Raw genomic sequence first — 22,787 nt, 5'->3', positions numbered from 1 at the left:
ATCTGGGCCCATCACTTCATGGGAAATAGCTGGGGAAACAGTGGAAACAGTGTCAGACTTTATTTTGGGGGGCTCCAAAATCACTGCAGATGGTGATTGCAGCCAGGAAATTAAAAGATGCTTAACTCTTTGGAAGAAAATTATGACCAACCTAGATAGCATATTGAAAAGCAGAGACATTACTTTGCCAACAAAGATCCGTCTAGTCAAGGTTATGGTTTTTTCCGGTGGTCATGTATGGTACTAGTTATTTCCCCTAACAACATAAATATGCTATCTATCCCACTTTGCATGTTCACATTCAGGGAATTCTAATCATTGTCTCTCCTTTTTCTTCCTCTCCCTCTCCCTCTCTCTTCTCCTTCTCCATCTTCCTTCTACTGTAGGAGATTCATATATGAACACTATTTACTTTACTAGATTCCTTCTCATCCTGGAAAATCCAAAATGCTTCTTACTCTGATTAGAACAACATAGCTTTGAAATGTGTGCTGCCAGCACACATAGCTCTGAAAGACTAGATGTTACTGCTATAAAAATATCTTAAGAAATTTGGGCTTCCCTTGTAGCTCAGTCGGTAAAGTATCTGCCTGCAGTGTAGGAGACCCAGGCTCAATCCCTGGTTTGGGAAGATCCCTTGGAGAAGGAAATGGTGACCCACTCCAGTATCCTTGCCTGGAAAAAAAAGAAAAAAAAAATCTTAAGAAATTCATATGCGCTCTTTATATCAAATTAGTGTCTTGGCAGACAGTATAGAACATCGTTGGGCTTGCCGAAAATAATAACAAGTAATAATAATAATACTTTCTATCACTGCTGAATCATTTAACAAAGTATACTATTTTTGATACTCATAAAGATAGTCTTAGCATCTTCACAACTTTGCCAAAGATCAACATTACAATAATTTGAATGCCTTCTCAAATGCTTGAAGTTCCCTGACTATACAACAGAACCCACATTTTATAACATTATACATTCAGAAAGTATATATATTCAAATATATTCAAATTATTTTATTTATAATATTAATTGCATCCTTAGTACAAATGTTTTTATTTGCAAAATTATATCCTATTCATACTAAACTGGTTCTTATAATAAAATGATTATAAGTGCTTTTGTTTTCTTATCCCTTTGCTTTTTAGTTGATTATTACAACATATCTATCATACTGGGCAGAAGGGAACAATACATTAAGCGTGCCTTGGAAAATTATGCTTGCTTTGAAATTTGCATGCTCCCTGCAAGTGCAATCAAAATAAATTATGCTACTTAGCTTATAAGTTGATTTTTGGTCCACTTTGGAAGATTATTTCTCTAGGTTTTTATCCCTGACTTTTCAAGAAAAGAGAATTGCATTTAGATGTCATAATTCATGTCTTTATTCTGTCACAATTAACACTCCCCTACCCGCACTGTGGATTCTAAATACCAGAGCACTTCACTTTAACAACACTTCAGTTTAACATGGCTCTTCATGGTCATTGAATGAAAATGACTAAATTAAATCCAGAAGACACAAGCATTCCTGTCAACTAGCTTAAATACAAACCACTTGGTCTTCAAATTTTGTTCAATAGATGGAAGTAAATTAAAAAAAAAAAAACAGACCTTTGATGTTGATCATACAATGCCATTATGTCTATAAAGTATGAAAAGATGAATTTAATATTTTATTTGCCTTTATTGAACCAATGAATTTGACAGATAAAATGCAAAAATGATTATCACAGTAAATTTTAAAAATTGTTTAGAATAATAAAAATGAACATTTGTTAAATGTATTCTTACTAGGGAAAATTGAGTTTTACTCTGAATAACTATACTCACCGAGTCAGTGAAAAAATTCTAGGTTTTGATTTTAAAGGCAAACTGTTCTAAGATAAACAAGGACCTATTTTATAGCACAGGAAAATATACTCAATATTTTGTAAAAACCTATAAGGGAAAAGATTTGGAAAAAATAGATACATATGTATATATTATTAAGTTATTTTGCTATATGCCTTAAACTAACACAACAATGTAAATCAACTATGCCTCAATAAAAACAAATAAATTTTAAAAATGAGAAAATAAAAATAATTAAAAATAAAAGAAATCTATACACTATTGATACCATGCATAAAATAGATAACTAATGAGAACTTATTATAGAGCTCAAGGACCCCATTCAGTGCTTTGTGGTGACATAAATGTGAAGGAAATCTAACAAAAGGGGATATGTGTATACATATGGCTAATTCATTTTGCTGTACAGTAGAAAGTACACACTACCATAGAGTAGCTATACTCCCAATAAAATTAATTTTAAAAAATAGGTAAAATACTCAAACAGACATGTCATGGAAGAGAAGCCCAAGTAGCCAATAAACATAAGACAGTAATCTCTGTAGTAACTAGAGAAATGAAAATTTAAACTATGATAAAAGATCTCTCACTTAAAAGTCTTTTAAAATCATGTTTCTACAAAGAAGTGGGCAATCAGAGCACTGGGAATTGGGCAAATTGACACAGCTACTTTGAAAAACAATTTGACATCCTCAGTAATAATAAAGATGTAAAAACCACATAACTCAGCAATTTCACTACTAGATCTATTACCCCAGAAAAACTCTTGCACACAAGCCCTGGGACAAGATGAAGGAATGACACAACAACACTTCTGTAATAGCAAAAAAAAAAAAAAAAGTAGAAAGAACACAAGTCTGCATCTACAGCATTTTTATTTAAACATTATGACATCTTATAGTGAAGTACTTTAGGGCAGAGAAGCCAGTGAATTACAGTTGTATGCCAGAACAAAGTTGAATTTTAAGAACATAATGTTAGCAAGAAAAGCAAGGAATGTTTCAGTTACATAAGATGAATGAGTTCTAGAGATCTACCTTAAAACATTGTGCCTATAGTTAATAATAGATGGCGCTAGTTGTAAAGAACCCGCTTGCCAATGCAGGAGATGAAAGAGATGTGGGTTCGATCCCTGGGTCGGGAAGATCCCCTGGAGGTGGGCACAACAAACCACTCCAGTATTCTTGCCTGGGGAATTTCATGCATAGAGGAGCCTGGTGAGCTACAGTCCATGGGGTCGCAGAGTCAGACACGACTGAAGCGACTTAGCATGTACACTCACATGCATATATTTAAAAGGTCTTCCCTGGTGGTTCAGATGGTAAATAATCTGCCAGTAATGCAGGAGACCAGGGTTCATTCCTTGAGTCAGGAAGATCCCCTGGAGAGGGGAAATGGCTACCCACGCCAGTATTCTTGCTTGGAAAATTCCATGGACCAAAAAAAAAAAAAAAAAAAATCCATGGACAAGGGAGACTGACAAGCTACAGGATTTGACCTGTAGGACAAATCTAAAGGATGGCAGGACTTGATCATAGAACTTCCACAGGCCTAGGGGAAACAAAGACTCTTGGAGAGAACAAACAAAACCCTGTGTGTACCAGGACCAAGGGAAAGAAGCAGTGACCCCACAAGAGACTGAGGCAGACATGTCTGTGAGTGTTTGAGTGTCTGCTGCAGAGACAAGGGTCAGCACTGGCCTGCTGCAGGGTCAGGGGACCTGCTAGCATCAGTTCTGGGAGGGACATGTTAGCATAAGTCCTTTTGGAAGGCACCAGTAGCCCTACCTTAGACTCCAGGTTTGGGCTTCCTCAGGCCAAACAACTAAGAGGGAGGGAAGCACAGCACCACTTATCAGCAGAAAATTGGATTAAAGACTTACTGGTCATGGCCCTGCCCAGGAGAGCAAGACTGCTTTCCCCACAGCCAGTCCCTCCCATCACAAAGCTTGCACAAGCCTCTTATTCGCTTCCATCAGAATGCAGACAGAAGCAACAACCACAATCCCTCAGCCACCAGAACAAAAACCACAATCACAGAAAGCTAACCAGAATGATCACATGGGTCACAGCCTTGTATAATTCAATGAAGCTATGAGCCATGCTATGCAGAGCCACCAAAAACAGACTCGTCATGGTGACCAGTCATGGTGGAGCATACTGACAAAACATGGTGCACTGGAGAAGGGGATGGAAAACCATTCCAGTATTCTTGACTCAAGAACCCCATGAACAGTAATGAAAGGGCAAAAATATATGTCACTGGAAGATGAGTTCTCCAAGTTGGGAGGTGTCCAATATGCTATTGGGGAAGAGTAGAGAAATAGTTCCAGAAAGAATAAAAAGGGTAGGCCAAAGCAGAAATAATGCTCAGTTATGGATATGTCTGGTGATGAAAATAAATTCTAATGCTGTAAAGAATAACATTGCATAGGAACTTGGCATGTTATGTCCATGAATCAAGGTAAACTGGATAGAGTCAAAGAGATGGCAAGACTGAACATTGACATTTCAGGAATTAGTGAACTAAAATGGACAGACTAAGAGAATTTAATTCAGATGACCATTATATCTACTGCTGTAGACAAAAACTCCTTAGAAGAAATGGAGTAGCCTTCATTGTCAACCAAAGAGGCAGAAATGAATTACTTGGGTGCAGTCTCAAAAATATTAGAATGATCTCGGCCCATTTCCAAGACAAAGCATTGAACATGACAGCAACCCAAGCCTGTGACCTAACAAGTAGTTCTAAAGCTGAATGGTTCTATGAAGACCTACAAGAACTTCTAGAACTAAGACCAAAAAAAGATGTCCTTTTCATCAGAGGGGATTGGAATTCAAAAGTAAGACATCAAAACATACTTGGAGTAATAACAGACAAGTGTGGCCTTGGACAACAAAATGAAGCAGGGAAAAGGCTAAGAAAGTTTTGCCAAAAGAACACAGTGGTCTTGGAAAACACCATCTTTCAACAACAAAGGCAACAACTCTACAAATGAACATCACCAGATGACCAGTACTGAAATCAGATTGATTATATTCTTTGCAGTTGAAGATTGAGAAGCTCTATACAGTCAGGAAAAAGGATAATTGGAGATAACTGTGGCTCAGATCATGAGCTTCTTATTGCAAAATCCAGGCTTAAACTGAAGAAAGTAGGGAAAACCACTAGGCCATTCAGGTATGATCTAAATCAAATCCTTTATGATTATACAGTGGAAGTAACAAATAGATTCAATGGATTCATTCTAGTAAACAGAGTGCCTGAAGAACTATAGATGGAGATTCATAACACTACAGGAGGCAGTGACCAAAATCACTCCCAAGAAAAAGAAATTCAAGAAGGCAAAATAGTTGTCTGAGGAGGCTTTACAAATAGTTCAGAAAAGCACAGAAATGAAAGGCAAAGGAGAAAGGGAACGCCATACCCAAGTGAATGCAGAGTTCCACAGAAGAACAAGGAGAGATAAGAATGCCTTCTTAAATGAACAACGCAAAAGCAGAGGAGAACAACAGAATGGGAAGGACTAGAGATCCCTTCAAGAAAACTGGAGATATCATGGGAACATTTTTATTGCAAGGATGGGCACAGTAAAGGATAGAAACATTAAGAACATAACAGAAGAGATTAAGAAGAGGTGGAAAGAATACACAGAAGCATTTTGCGAAAAAAGGTCTTAATGACCTGGACAATCAAGATGGTGTGGTCACTCACCTAGAACCCAACATCCTGGAGTGTGAAGTTAATTTGGCCTTCAGTTCAGTTCAGTAGCTCAGTCATGTCCGACTCTTTGTGACCCCATGAACCACAGCATGCCCGGCCTCCCTGTCCATCACCAACTCCAAGAGTTTATCCAAACTCATGTCCATTGAGTTTATGATGCCATCTAACCATCTCATCCTCTGTCATCCCCTTCTCCTCCTGCCTTCAATCTTTCCCAGCACCAGGGTCTTTTCAAATGAGTCAGCTCTTCGCATCTGGTGGCCAAAATATTGGAGTTTCAGCCTCAACATCAGTCCTTCCAATCAACACCCAGGACTGATCTCCTTTAGGATGGACTGGTTGGATCTCATTGCAGTTCAAAAGACTCTCAACAGATTTCTCCAACATCACAGTTCCAAAGCATCAATTCTTCTGTGCTCAGCTTTCTTTATACTCCAACTCTCACATCCATGCATGGCTACTGGAAAAACCATAGCCTTGTCTAGATGGACCTTGGTTGACAAAGTAATGTCTCTGCTTTTTAATATGCAGTCTAGAGATTGGTCCGGAGAAAGCAATGGCACACCACTCCAGTACTTTTGCCTGGAAAATCCCATGGATGGAGGAGCCTGGTAGGCTACAGTCCATGGGGTTGCTAGAGTCAGACACGACTGAGTGACTTCCCTTTCATTTTTCACTTTTATGCATTGGAGAAGGAAATGGCAACCTACTCCAGTGTTCTTGCCTGGAGAATCCCAGGGATGGGGAAGCCTGGTGGGCTGCCATCTATGGGGTCGCACAGAATCGAACACGACTGAAGCGACTTAGCAGCAGCAGCAGAGATTGGTCATAACTTTCCTTCCAAGCAGTAAGTATCTTTTAATTTCATGGCTGTAATCACCATCTGCAGTGATTTGGGAGCTGGAAAAGATAAAGTCAGCCACTGTTTCCACTGTTTCCCCATCTATTTGCCATGAAGTGATGGGACCGGATGCCATGATCTTAGTTTTCTGAATGTTGAACTTTAAGCCAACTTTTTCACTCTCCTCTTTCAGTTTCATCAAGAGGCTCTTTAATTCTTCTTCCCTTTCTGCCATAGGAGTGGCAGTTGAGTGATGGCGCAGAAGCGACTGAGGGGAGCTACCCCACGTCCAAGCTCAGGGGTGGTGGCTGAGAGGAGCTACCCCACGTCCAAGGTAAGGGGCAGCAGCTGCACTTTGCTTAGGCAGCCGTGAAGAGATACCCCACATCCAAGGTAAGAGAAACCCAAGTAAGATGGTAAGCGCTGAGAAAGGGCATCAGAGGGCAGGCAAACTGAAACCACAACACAGACAACTAGCCAATCTGATTGCATGGAACACAGTTTGTCTAACTCAATGAAATTTGGCCTTAGACACATTATTATGAACAGAGATAGTGGAGGTGATGGAATCCCAACTGAGTTATTTCAAATCCTAAAAGATCATGCTGGTAAATTGCTACACTCAGTATGTCAGCAAATTTGGAAAATGGCCACAGGACTGGAAAAGGTCAGTTTTCATTCAAATCCAAAAAAAGGGCAATTCCAAAGATTGTTCAAACCACTGCACAGTTGCACTCATTTCATATGGCATCAAGGTAATCTATCAAATCCTTCAAGTTAAACTTCATGAGCAGGTGAATTGAGAACTTCCAGATGTACAAGGTGGTTTTAGAAAAGGTAAGAAACCAGAGATTTTCAACATTGGCTGGATCATAGAAAAAGCAAGAGAATTCCAGAAAAACATCTACTTCTACTTCATTGACTATGCTAACTCTATGACTATGTGGATCACAACAAACTGTGGAAAATTCTTAAAGAAATGGGAATACTAGATCACCTTACCTGCCTCATGAGAAACTTGTATGCAGGTCAAGAAGTAACAGTTAGAACCGGACATGGAACAACAGACTTGTTAAAAATTTGGAAAGAAGTATGTCAAAGCCGTATGTTATCATCCTGCTTATTTAACTTATATGCAGAGTACATCATGTGAAATGCCAGGCTGGGTGAATTACAAGCTGGTATCATACTGCCAGGAGAAATATCACCACCCTCAGATATGCAGATTATACCACTCTAAAGGCAGAAAGCAAAAAGGGACTAAAGAGCCTCTTTGATGAGGGTGAATGAAGAAAGTGAAAAAACTGGCTTAAAATTGAACAGTCAAAAAATTAAGATCATGACATCCAATCCCATCATATCATGGCAAATAGATGGGGAAAATGTAGAAATAGTGACAGACTTTATATTCTTGGGTTCCAAGATCACTCTGGACGGTGACTGCAGCCATGAAATTAAAAGACTCTTGCTCCTTGGAGGAAGATGACAAACCTAGACAGAATGTTAGAAAACAGAGACATCACTTTGCCAACAAAGGTCTATAGAGTCAAAGTTATGGTTTTTTCCAGTAGTCATGTATAGATGTGAGAGTTGGACCATAAAAAAGGTTAAACACCAAAGAATTGATGCTTTTGAACTGTGGTGCTGGAGAATACTCTTAAGAGTTTCTTGTACAGCAAAGAAATCAAACCAGTCAATCCTAAAGGAAATCAACTCTGAATATTAATTGGAAGGACTGATGTTGAAGCTGAGCTCCAATATTTGGCCACCATATGTGAAGAGCCAATTCATTCAAAAAGACTCTGATGCTGGGAAAGACTGAGGACAGGAGAAGAAGAGGGTGACAGAGCATGAGATATTTGGATGGCATCACCAACACAATGGGCATGAGCTTGAGCAAACTCTGAAAGATAGTGAAGGACAGGGAAGCCTGGTATACTGTAGTTCATGGGATTGCAAAGAGTTTGACATGACTTTGCAACTGAACAAGAATACATTTAAAAATCTACTAAGAGGACAGATCACAATTAAAAAAAATAGAAATAGTGAAATTAACATTAGTGAAAATAAGTCAGAAAAGATTGCCTACAGTATTATGTAATGGTATATATATACAGGGGCTTCCTTTGTGGCTTAGCTGGTAAAGAATCTGTCTGTTGTGCAGAAGACCTGGGTTCAATCCCTGGGTTGGGAAGATACCCTGGAGAAGGGAAAGGCTACCCACTCCAGTATTTTGGCCTGGAGAATTCCATAGACTACAGTTCATGGGGTTGCAAAGAGTTGGACGTGACTGAGTGACTTTTCTTCACATTCATATATGTATGAAATAGATATAATTAAACATAAATCTCAACAATAAAAAATAAAGGAAATCTAATTATTCATTTGGTTTTTACTATTACTTCTTTTCTAACAAATCCTATCAACCTTTATGTTTAATAAAACATAAAACATGTATAATAATAAGAATTCAGTACCTCACAAGAAAGTCCACTTTATAATTGAAAGGCTATTAGAAATATCATAAATGTAACCAGTAACCCTGAAGAAGCTGAGGTTGAACGGTTCTATGAAGACCTACAAGACCTTTTAGAACTAACACCCAAAAAAGATGTCCTTTTCATGAGAGGGGACTGGAATGCAAAAGTAGGAAGTCAAGAAACACCTGGAGTAACAGGCAAATTTGGCCTTGGAATGCAGAATGAAGCAGGGCAAAGACTAATAGAGTTTTGCCAAGAAAATGCACTGGTCATAACAAACACCCTCTTCCAACAACACAAGAGAAGACTCTATACATGGACATCACCAGATGGTCAATACCAAAATCAGATTGATTATATTCTTTACAGTCAAAGATGGCGAAGCTCTATACAGTCAGCAAAAACAAGACTGGGAGCTGACTGTGGCTCAGACCATGAACTCCTTATTGCCAAATTCAGACTGAAATTGAAGAAAGTAGGGAAAACCACTAGACCATTCATGTGTGACCGAAATCAAATCGCTTATGATTATACAGTGGAAGTGAGAAATAGATTTAAGGGCCTAGATCTGATAGATAGAGTGCCTGATGAACTATGGAATGAGGTTCATGACATTATACAGAAGACAGGGATCAAGACCATGCCCATGGAAAAAAAATGCAAAAAAGCAAAATGGCTGTCTGGAGAGGCCTTACAAATAGCTATGAAAAGAAGAGAAGCGAAAAGCAAAGGAGAAAAGATATAAACATCTGAATGCAGAGTTCCAAAGAATAGCCAAGAAGAGATAAGAAAGGCTTCTTCAGCGATCAGTGCAAAGAAATAGAGGAAAACAACAGAATGGGAAAGACTAGGGATCTCTTCAAGAAAATCAGAAATACCAAAGGAACATTTCATGCAAAGATGGGCTCGATAAAAGACAGAAATGGTATGGACCTAACAGAAGCAGAAGATATTAAGAAGAGATGGCAAGAATACACAGAAAAACTGTACAAAAAAAGATCTTCATGACCCAGATAATCATGATGGTGTGATCACTGACCTAGAGCCAGACATCCTGGAATGTGAAGTCAAGTGGGCCTTAGAAAGTATCACTATGAACAAAACTAGTGGAGTTGATAGAATTCCAGTTGAGCTATTCCAAATCCTGAAAGATGATGCTGTGAAAGTGCTGCACTCCACATGCCAGCATATTTGGAAAACTCAGCAGTGGCCACAGGACTGGAAAAGGTCAGTTTTCATTCCAATCCCAAAGAAAGGCAATGCCAAAGAATGCTCAAACTACTGCACAATTGCACTCATCTCACACTCTAGTAAAGTAATGCTCAAAATTCTCCAAGCCATGCTTCAGCAATATATGAAACGTGAACTTCCTCATGTTCAAGCTGGTTTTAGAAAAGGCAGAGGAGCCAGAGATCAAATTGCCAACATCTTCTGGATCATGGAAAAAGCAAGAGAGTTCTGGAAAAACCTCTATTTCTGCTTTATTGACTATGGCAAAGCCTTTGACTTTGTGAATCACAATAAACTGTGGAAAATTCTGAAAGAGATGGGAATACCAGACCATCTGACCTGCCTCTTGAGAAATTTGTATGCAGGTCAGGAAGCAACAGTTAGAACTGGACATGGGACAACAGACTGGTTCCAAATAGGAAAAGGAGTACATCAAGGCTGTATATTGTCACCCTGTTTATTTAACTTATATGCAGAGTACATCATGAGAAACACTGGACTGGAAAATCACAAGCTCGTATCAAGATTGCCAGGAGAAATATCAATAACCTCAGATATGCAGATGACACCACCCTTACGGCAGAAAGTGAAGAGGAACTAAAAAGCCTCTTGATGAAAGTGAAACTGGAGAGTGAAAAATCTGGCTTAAAGCTCAACATTCAGAAAACGAAGATCATAGCATCCGGTCCCATCACTTCATGGGAAATAGATGAGGAAACAGCAGAAACAGTGTCAGACTTTTTTTTCTGGGCTCCAAAATCACTGCAGATGGTGACTGCAGCCATGAAATTAAAAGACGCTTACTCCTTGGAAGGAAAGTTATGACCAACCTAGATAGCATATTCAAAAGCAAAGACATTACTTTGCCAACAAAGGTTCTTCTAGTCAAGGCTATGGTTTTTCCAGTGGTCATGTATGGATGTGAGAGTTGGACTGTGAAGAAGGCTGAGCGCCGAAGAATTGATGCTTTTAAAGTGTGGTTTTGGAGAAGACTCTTGAAAGTCCCTTAGACTGCAAGGAGATCCAACCAGTCCATTGTGAAGGAGATCAGCCCTGGGATTTCTTTGGAAGGAATGATGCTAAAGCTGAAACTCCAGTACTTTGGCCACCTCATGTAAAGAGTTGACTCATTGGAAAAGACTCTGATGCTGGGAGGGATTGGGGGCAAGAGGAGAAGGGGACGACAGAGGATGAGATGGCTGGATGGCATCACTGACTCGATGGACGTGAGTCTGGGTGAACTCCGGGAGTTGGTGATAGACAGGGAGGCCTGGCGTGCTGCAATTCATGGGGTGGCAAAGATTCGGACACGACTGAGCGACTGATCTGATCTGATCTGATTCATATAGAATACTTTTATCTTAATTTCCAAATGTTTGGGAAGCTAATCACACAGAATGAATTTAAGAGTACATATTCAATATCATCAAATACATAAAGAAGCATCTGATATATAATTTGCTGTCTAACTTTCCCAAAGGTATCTTCACTATAAAATTAAGTATATTAAGCATTCAATATGGTTCTAACTATGGCTACCTCTAGAGAGAGCAAATTAGGAAGAAAGTACTTTTCTCTAAACATTACCATTAAATACTATCAAAAGTACTTAGGAAACCTCATCTTTACTGCCGGGGTTCAGCCCCGGCTGATCCAGGGTATTCGAAGCGGGGACGGCGTCGGCGAGGGTCAGGATACAATAGCTTCAATTAGATATTAATTAAAGATATAAAGAGTAATAGAATAAGGATAGCTCAGTAGGAAAATTCAGTGGAGAAAAGAGGCTGAGTAGCTTGGTTTACGTGGGAGACCAATAAAACTTCAAGACAAGAAGCTTGCTCCACTTACATAGGCCACAGGCGTCCTTCCATTCTCCCGAAGGAGAGGAGACACTGAGGCCTCCCCGGTCGGATCTTAGAAGCCTAGGCATAATTAGTAAGCATGGCGGGTTCCGCGTTCCAGATGGAGACTCAGCCAGAGTGAGAGAGATAGCGACATGGGGAGACTAGTATTTCGAGAAACTGATCCCAATTCTTTATTTTCCATGGTCTACTTTTATACACTGAGATGTTATGCAAAAGTCACGCGGGGTCAGCAGTCCTGACTTTTATCAAAGTCAGGTGCTTCATACAAATGTATACAGAGGTCTTAGGGGTGTTACATCATCTTCTGGCCAGGGGGCCTGCTGACAACTTATGACCCTCTCCTTGTGACAGCGGTCAGTCAACCAGGACACTTATTTCTCCAGGGGTGATTATTCTTAAAACAGATGCCACCCAAATAAAGTTACATTCCTATAGGGTGAGGGTGTAGTGGGTTTTAGTTAAGGAAAGAATTTACTTAGCCTAAGGTCTAACTTGATTAATATCAAAGGTTAATACTTATTTCTTCTATATATTCATTAATGTGTGTAAGGGCAGGGGATATGGAGACTTAGCAACAAACATTGGCTCAACAAATGAAAAACCCTTCACCAATACAATTTCCAATCAGCCCATTATACTTATACTAATAGTTTTCTAACTTTTCTAAGGAACCTGTTTTAGAAGGTTTAAAGCATCTCATGCCTCTCACGTTTGGGAGGCTGTGAGCAATCACATGTGGCTGGACAAGCCTGTCAGGCAGGCCAGAGAACCTTCAGAGGAGTTTGTAGGTTAAAACACTCTTGTCATGCCCAGGAGTTTTTATTAACTCTAAGTTAATTTTTTATTAGCTCTAAGTTAACTCCTTCTCCGAAAAGTGGTGGGGGACAGCCTCCCATTAAGTCAGAGGTGTAGGTGAGAGCACAAAGTAGTAAAGTAGGCAGGCTCTGGTTATGTGGGTAGATGCTCAAGGATTTCCAGGGGGACCCCTGAGGCTCGATCCCGTCTTTGCGTATGTCGAGCCTCCTTCCTCATGACCTTTGCCACGGGCGGAGTACCTCACTCTGGCCCCCAACACTTTACTATCTTATTTTCCGTTATAATTTCATTGTAGATCAGAATGAAAAAATCATTAAACAAACAGAATCCATAACTCTGTATAGTCTTTCCTACCTAACCAAAACATAAGTATTCAAGAAAGTCAAGAAATTAATAAAAGCCTTTGAAATGGGGAAAACTACAAGTGTTTAAATGAGGTAGTATTGTTTCCTGTGAGAGGAAGTTTCTCATGATCTTTGTTATACCATGGTATTTGGGTTAAGTGCTTTAGTCCTATTGTTTTGCTTTTTAAAATTTTCTAATTACTGTTGTAGAGTCATTCTTCTCTAACATAGTATTCCTATCCTGGGAACAAAATAATTCATTAGGAAGACTGTAACAATCATATACACACAAAAGTTAAAGTAGATTTTTTTTCAATCTATGTCAAAATTATGTTAACTTGTTAATAAATGTTGCGGGTTTGTTTTTATCAATACCTTCAATTGGTAAGAAAAGAAAGAAACATCTAGTAAGTTTTTTTTTCATCTTCTCTTTGTATTATGATCTCCAGACCCATTCCAGGACTAACCATGAACTATTGATGGTGAGCAAATTTTTCATAATAACTGCTTATCAGGTATCTGCATAAAAATTATTTCTATAGGGTTCAGAGAGGCTTAGGTATAAAACCATTCTATTTACTTTTAGATAGGTCTAATAGTAATATACTTCAAAAGACGTTGTCATAGAAAAATGTGCTGGCAATTATCAGAGAATATAATATTCTTATTCTATGTATATTGATATTGTGAATGAATTATCCAAATAAGATAAAATACTATTCTAAATTATTCTAAAAATACTTTAGGATTAGTGCTAAGATGTGTTCTACATTGATAGTAGAAATACATCAAACAATTCTAGAATGAATCCATATTGTAATTGAATTTAAATCAGACTCAGAGCCATCTCTAGCCTGTACCATATCAGAAAACTGCCACCCCAAACTGATGATCAATAGTAGCCAAACAGTTGAAAAGATATTCTGGACATCTAAAAATGAGGAGTACTCATAATCTCTCTTTCCTTAAACTTCAAATTATAAAGAAAGTATTGTGGGACTACAGAATCTTCAGATTTTCAATGCTGACTTAGAATTAGCTCCCTTATGTCAATTTTGTTAATAAACATTAAATGGAATATGTTTACATAAAACTAAGTTTCACTACTTTGACTATCATCACTATAAGCATTGCTAACTTCATATAGTAACAAATAGTTTCCCTGGTATTAGGTTGGTGCAAATGTAATTCCAAATTCAGATCAAGAATTTTAAATCATTATAATTTAGTTAAACACATCTTTATTAATCACAATAGAGACCATTACAATCAACACATTTTTGCCAATGAGAAATAATTTTGCTTATTCCTGTAGAATATAAATCCATGTCTCAGGATTCAGTGAATTCTTGGAAAGTGTTTTCTGCATCCATCTAGTTGTGAAAGCATTTTTCCTGCAAAACGTTGTTGACACGCCTGAAGAAGTCGTAGTAGGTTGGCGAGGACTCAGGGGAATGTGGTGGATGAGGAAAATTTTCATAGCCCTATTCTTTCAAAGCCCTGAGTGACAGTTTGACACGTGGTTGGGCATTGTCCTAGAGAAGAATTGTGCCCATTCTGTTGACCAATGCCAGCTGCAGGCATTGCAATTTTCAGTGCATCTCATTGATTTGCTGAGCATACTTCTCAGGGGTAACAGTTTCGCTGGGATTCAGAGAGCTGTAGTGGATCAGATGGGCAGCAGACCATCAGTCAGTGGCCATGATCTTGTTTTGGTGCAAGTGTGGCTTTGGGAGGTGTTCTGGATCTTCTTCGAAGCCCAACCACTGAGTTGTTGCGACTTATTATGTAAAATCTTACTTTCTGTGACATGTTACAGTCCAATCAAGAAATGGTTCATTGTTGTTACATAGAATAAGAGAAGACAACACTTCAAAATGACGAGATTTTTGACTTACAGTCAGCTCATGAGGCACCCACTTATTGAACTTTTCAATTTGCTTCAAGTGCTGAATGACTGTAGAATGGTTGATGTTGAGCTCTTCAGCAACTTCTTGTGTAGTTACAAGAGGACATGTTTCCATAATCTTCTCAACTGTTGTTGTTCAGTTGCTAAGATGTGCCTGACTCTTTGGATCCCTATGGGCTACAGCACACACAGCTTCCCTGTCCTTCACTATCACCAAGAATTTGCTTAAACTCATGTCCATTGAGTCAATGATGCCATCCAACCATCTCATCCTCTGTCATCCCCTTCTCCTCCTGCCTTCAATCTTACCCATTATCAGAGTCTTTTCCAATGAGTCAGTTCTTTGCATCAGGTGGCCAAATTAATGGAGCATCAGCTTCAGCATCAGTCCTTCCAATGAAAATTCAGGGGTGAATTCCTTTAGGATTGACTGGCTTGACCTCCTTGAAGTCCAAGGGACTCTCAAGAGTCTTATCCAGCACCACAATCCAAAATCACCAATTTTTCATTGCTTAGCCTTTTTATGGTCCAACTCTCACATCCATACATGACTAAAATGAATATTTTCATGCAAAATATGTCTAGAAAATTGTATTGTTAGTTATATCTGTATGTTTATGGAAGCAGAATTATTCTCAGCAAACTAGGTCTGTTTGAAAAGTCCTTAAAATGTGGTGATTAAGAGATCAGGTAAAACACATGTGAAGCCTGGAAGTGTGGTAGGTTGCTGGTAAGTGTGAATATCCACTATATTGATCACCATTGCCTTGAAACAGTGGTAACACAACTTCAGTGTTGAAACAACTCACTACTGGAACTCTTGATTTTGAAATGCTCTCCTTATAACTTCTTAGAGTATTCCATTTGTCGAGAGGTTGGGAACACAAGCTCAGAGACAAAGATTTAGAAGCCCCACAGACACTTCGCTGGTAGCTTCTATTTCACCACAATTTCCCTCCCCGCCTCCCACAGGTTCAGTTCAGTTCAATGGCTCAATCATGTCTGACTCTTTGTGACTCCATGGCCTGCAGGATGCCAGGCTTCCCTGTCCACCACCTTCTCCCGGAGCTTGCTCAAACTCATGTCCATCGAGTCAGTGATGCCATCCAACCATCTCATCCTCTATCATCCCCTTCTTCTCCTGCTTTCAATCTTGCCCAGCATCAGGGTCTTTTCAACTTAGTCAGTTCTTTACATCAGGTAGCCAAAGGATTGGAGTTTCAGCTTCAGCAATAGTCCTTCCAATGAATATTTAGGACTGATTTCCTTTAGGATGGACTGGTTTGATCTACTTGCTGTCCGAGGGACTCTCAAGAGTTTTCTCCAACATCACAGGTCAAAAGTATCAATTCTTCAAGGCTCAGCTTTCTTTATGGTCCAAATCTCATGGCTGTATTCGGCTCAGTAGTAGTAGTGTGGGCTTAGTTGCACCAAGGCATGTGGGATCTTAGTTCCCCAACCAGGGATCAAACCTGCATCCCCTACACTGCAAAGTGGATTCTTAAACACTAGGCCACCAGGGAAGTCCCTTTCAGTGGTTATAAAATATTAAGAAACACAATAGGATAGAATTTTGAATTCACTTTTCTGCTCTGCATAATGATGACTTCCCAGGTGGTACAGTGTTAAAGAATCCACCTGCCATGGTAGATTGGTGTTTTAAACCATAGTGACTGTGTTTTAATTTTGTATCAATTCTTACTGAAATTGTTTAAGTAATTTAACAAAGTAGAACTTTATAAAACATACTACAATTCAAGAGACACAGGAGACAGCAGTTCGATCCCTGCCTTGGGAAGATCCCCTGGAGGAGTAAATGGCAACCCACTCAAGTATTCTTGCCTAGAACATTCCATAGACAGAGGAGCCTGATGGGCTACAGTCTACGGGGTCACAAAGAGTTGGAAATAACTGAGCATGCACACAAACATGTAGATCAGATTTAATAGAAACAGTAGGCAAGCTGGAGTACAAATTTCTTTTCCTTTGTTGGAAGCTGTGACAGAAAAAGAAACCAAGTTTTAAAGTGAAAATTAGAAAACAAAGACAAAGGGAGTAAACTGAAAAATCACCACTATTTGTAAACTAGAAGTTGATTTTGTTGCAGCCTGTTATCAACATCTATTTCATGTAAAATATTTGATTAAATACCTATTAAAATATATCATTAAAAATAAATACTTAGGTCTAGAACATAGTGACTGTGTTTTAATTTTGTATCAATTCTTATTGAAATTAAGTATTTTAACAAAGTAAAACTTTATGAAACATCCTACAGACTCTTGACTTCTAAATAGCCACATTTCCCTTAAACTTGCTGGAATATTTTATCAAACTTATCAGGTGGCATTTCTTATAATGTACTTCTACCTATTCAAACACTAACATCAATTTTATAATGTAATTATGTGGAAAATCTACTTAACTTTTATCAGACTTTCAGCATGTCAAGATAAGAATAACTGCATAAACAGATGGTGCATTGCTATCAAGTTTTCTTAATGCCCAAGGCATCTGTATATTTGTTATTAATCCCACTTGATCCTCTAACTATATTAGGAATGATATTTTCAACTGTTGATGTTGATGCTGTAGAAAGATTTTTAAAAATAACTTAAAGTAGACCTGAAGGAGCTATAAAAATTTGTCATGTTTTCCTTTTTATGAAGTAATCCAATTGATAACAGTTTCAGTATTCTTTCCATGGCTTCCAGATTTCAATTCATCCAGAGAGTGAGGGGTGGGGGAAAGTGATGTACAAAAGGGTTATTTCAATGCACACATTTTTATAATCTACACAAAATGAAGGCAGGTCTCTGTTAAATGTATTATCTAAGGTTTACAACCTATTATTTTTTCATTTTCTCAAATGCATTGTATTTTATTCAAGCCCTTAATTGCATTTCAATTTTTTGATTAATTCTTACACATTTTAAAAGACATTAGACATATTTTTATGTTCATATCTGCATTCAAACAGTTTTTCTCTAAATATCCACAGTTGATAAGAAAAATTGTTCATGGGGCTGGTGCACTGGGGTGACTCGGAGGGATGGTATGGGGAGGGAGATGTGGGAGGGGGGTTCAGGATGGGGAACACACGTATGCCCATGGCAGATCCATGCTGATGTGTGGCAGAACCAATACAATATTGTAAAGTAAAAAATAAATAAATAAAAATTAAAAAAAAATAATGTGTTTTCCTGTGAATTCTTATACATTTATATAGAAAATATATAAGATTTCTTGAATGATTTTTTAAATATATTTTTGAAATGTGGGTCTCAGCTGACTTCCAGTTTCTTCCTCACAGTTCACAATATATGTTTTATATATATGGTGTTACTACTGAAGTAAACAAATATTAAGAACAAACACAGGTAAAGAGTTCACTGTAAATCATAAAACATTCTGCCAAAATTTTTTTGTTTGTTTGTTTGTTTTTAGTTGGTAAAATTCATTTCTAAAGAAAGAAATTGTTACTTGAGGTATTTAGTTTAAGAGCATGTTGTTTTGGGATTTCACAAACTAAATACATTTTTAAGAACAGCAATATCATTCAAAATTACAAATATACTATTCAGAATTACATTACTGAAATAATAGAAACCCAATTCAAAGCATCTTAGGCAGTGATGAAAATGTATTGGAAACATATTGGATTAATTCACCTAACCATAAGTAAAGCAGTGTCTAGGTTGGATCTAAAAAGCTACTATATTTGTTTATATAAAACTAAAGGAAGCAATTCAATTGCTAAAAGTTATCAGAACCTGACAGCAGTCGTGTGTGTGTGTGTTAGTTGCCCAGTCTTGTCCAACTCTTAACAACCCCATGGACTATAGCTCACCAGCTGCCTCTGTCTAGAGAATTCTCCAGGCAACAACACTGGAGTGGGTTGCCATGCCCTTCTCTAGGGGATCTTCCTGAGCCAAGGATTGAACCCAGATTTCCCATATTGCAGGCAGATTCTTTACCATCTGAGCCACCAGGGACTCCCCAACAGTGGTCACATACCTAACCAAAAGGGGAGGCGAGCTGGGAGAATTTTTTTGGCTACTTTGACCCAATAGATCTAAGAAATTCTTTTGGCTTCTTTTTGTGTTCCTCATTACTCTCCTGGCTACTTTGTTTTTAAAAATTTCATTGGAGTACAGTGTTGAGTTAGTTTCATGTGTACAGCAAAATGAAACAGTTATAAACTTATCCACTCTTTATTACATTCTTTTACCATATAAGCCATTAGAAAGTATTGAGTAGAGTTCTCTGTGCTATACAGTAGGTCCTTGTTATCAATAGCTACCAATTTTATACACAGTAGTGTTTATATGTCAATCCCAGTTTCCCAACTTATCCCTCTCTCCCTTACACCTTGGTGTGAGCTTCCCTGGTGCCTCAGACTATAAAGAATCTGCCTGCAATGTGAGAGACCTGGGATTTATCCTTGGGTTGGGAAGATCCCCTGAAGGAGCCCATGGCAACCCACTTCAGTAGGCTTGTCTGGAGAATCCCCATGGATAGAGGAGCCTGATGGGCTACAGTCCATGGGGTCTCAAAGAGTCAGACACGACTGAGGAGATAAGCACATCCTTACCCCAGTAACCATGTTTGCTTTCTATATCTGTAACTCTATTTTTATTTTGTAGACATACACATTAGTACCATTATTGTAACATTCCAATATAAATGATATCATATGATATCTATCTTTGATTATCCACTCAATATATAATCTTTATGTCCATCCATGTTACTACAAATCACATTACTTCATTCTGTTTTATGGCTGAGTAATATTCCTTATGAACTAGGGATGCAGGTTCGTGACATTGTACAGGAGATGGAGATCAAGACCATCCCCATGGAAAAAAAATGCAAAAAAGCAAAATGGCTGTCTGAGGACAGCCTTACAAATAGCTGTGAAAAGAAGAGAAGTGAAAAGCAACAGAGAAAAGGAAAGATATAAACATCTGAATTCAGAGTTCCAAAGAATAGAAAGGAGCAATAAGAAAGCCTTCCTCAGCAATCAGTGCAAAGAAATAGACGAAAACAACAGAATGGGAAAGACTAGAGATCACTTCAAGAAAATTAGAGATACCAAGGGAATATTTCATGCAAAGATGGGCTTGATAAAGTACAGAAATGGACCTAACAGAAGCAGAAGATATTAAGAAGAGGTGGCAAGAATACACAGAAGAACTGTACAAAAAAGATTTTCATGACCCAGATAATCATGATGGCGTGATCACTGACTTAGAGCCAGACATTCTGGAATGTGAAGTCAAGTGGGCCTTAGAAAGCATCACTATGAACAAAGCTAGTGGAGGTGATGGAATTCCAGTTGAGCTATTTCAAATCCTGAAAGATGATGCTGTGAAAGTGTTGCACTCAACATGCCAGCAAATTTGGAAAACTGAGCAATGGTCCCAGGACTGGAAAAGGTCAGTTTTCATTCCAATCGCAAAGAAAGGTAATGCCAAAGAATGCTCATACTACCACACAATTGCACTCATTTCACACGCTAGTAAAGTAATGCTCAAAATTCTCCAAGCCAGACTTCAGCAGTACATGAACCATGAACTTCCTGATGTTCAAGCTGGTTTTAGAAAAGGCAGAGGAACCAGAGATCAAATTGCTAACATCTGCTGGACCATGGAAAAAGCAAGTTCCAGAAAAACATCTATTTCTGCTTTACTGACTATGCCAAAGCCTTTGACTGTGTAATCACAATAAACTTTGGAAAAGTCTGAAAGAGATGGGAATACCAGACCACCTGACCTGCCTCTTGAGAAACCTATATGCAGGTCAGGAAGCAACAGTTAGAACTGGACAAGGAACAACAGACTGGTTCCAAATAGGAAAAGGAGTACGTCAAGGCTGTATATTGTTACCCTGCTTATTTAACTGCTATGCAGAGTATATCATGACAAAAGCTGGGCTGGATGAATCCCAAGCTGGAATCAAGATTGCCGGGAGAAATATCAATAACCTCAGATATGCAGATGACACCACCCTTATGGCAGAAAGTGAAGAGGAACTAAAAAGCCTCCCAATGAAAGTGAAAGAGGAGAGTGAAAAAGTTGGCTTAAAGCTCAACATTCAGAAAACTAAGACCATGCCATCTGGGCCCATCACTTCAAGGGAAATTGATGGGAAAACAGTGGAAACAGTGTCAGACTTGATTTTTGGGGGCTCCAAAATCACTGCAGATGGTGACTGCAGCCATGAAATTAAAAGATGCTTACTCCTTGGAAGAAAAGTTATGACCAACCTAGATAGTATATTCAGAAGCAGAGACATTACTTTGGCAACAAAGGTTCGTCTTGTCAAGGCTATGGTTTTTCAAGCGGTCATGTATGGATGTGAGAGTTGGACTGTGAAGAAGGCTGAGCACCGAAGAATTGATGCTTTTGTTTTTTTGTTTGTTTGTTTTTGTTTTAATTTTATTTTATTTTTAAACTTTACATAATTGTATTAGTTTTGCCAAATATCAAAATGAATCCATCACAGGTATACATGTGTTCCCCATCCTGAACCCTCCTCCCTCCTCCCTCCCCATACCATCCCTCTGGGTTGTCCCAGTGCACTAGCCCCAAGCATCCAGTATCGTGCATCGAACCTGGACTGGCATCTCATTTCATACATGATATTTTACATGTTTCAATGCCATTCTCCCAAATCTTCCCACCCTCTCCCTCTCCCACAGAGTCCATAAGACTGTTCTATACAGTATACTAACGCATATATATGGAATTTAGAAAGATGGTAACAATAACCCTGTGTACGAGGCAGCAAAAGAGACACTTGATGTATAGAACAGAATTGATGCTTTTGAACTGTGGTGTTGGAGAAGACTCTGGAGAGTCCCTTGATCTGCAAGGAGATCCAACCAGTCCATTTTAAAAAAGATCAGTCCTGGGTGTTCTTTGCAAGAAATGATGCTAAAGCTGAAACTCCAGTACTTTGGCCACTTCATGTGAAGACTTGACTCATTGGATAAGACTCTGATTCTGGGAGGGATTGGGGACAGGAAGAGAAGGGGACAACAGAGGATGAGATTGCTGGATGGCATCACCAACTCGATGGACACGAGCTGAGTGAACTCTGGAAGTTGGTGATGGACAGGGAGGCCTGGCATGCTGCAATTCATGAAGTCACAAAGAGTTGGACACGACTGAATGACTGAACCAAACTGAGTATTCCATTATACATATGCACCACATCTTCATTATCCATTCCTCTGTTGATGGACATTTAGGTTGCTTCCTTGACTTGATTATTGTAAACAGTGCTGCAATGAACATTAGGGTGCCTGCATCTTTTTGAATTATGTTCTCTTTTCAAATATATTCCCAGAAATGTGATTGCTGGATCATATGGCAGATCTATTTTTAATTTTTTAAGGAACCTCTATACTGTTCTTCACAGTTGCTGTACGAAGTTACATTTTCTTAAAATATTGCATTCTGGAATTTGAACTAAATATCTGGAATACACAATAAAATCTCTCTACAGTGACTTGGTGAGAAGTGAAACAATTCTCAGCTCTGTGCACACTTGCACATCTCCATTTACCTCTCAGCTTTGCTGTCACTACTCTTCTCTAACTTCGCAGATTCTGTGCTTGTATATTCTAAACTTTTGCACCCTGCCCCCCCAAAAATGCAGCTCACTTCATACAGGATCTGGAGTTTTCTACTTTAGATTCCTTTCTCTATAGTGCAC

The sequence above is a fragment of the Bos mutus genome, chromosome 6, assembly GCF_027580195.1.
Source record: "Bos mutus isolate GX-2022 chromosome 6, NWIPB_WYAK_1.1, whole genome shotgun sequence".
NCBI lineage: Eukaryota > Metazoa > Chordata > Mammalia > Artiodactyla > Bovidae > Bos > Bos mutus.
Note: the sequence above shows the minus strand (reverse complement) of the source record.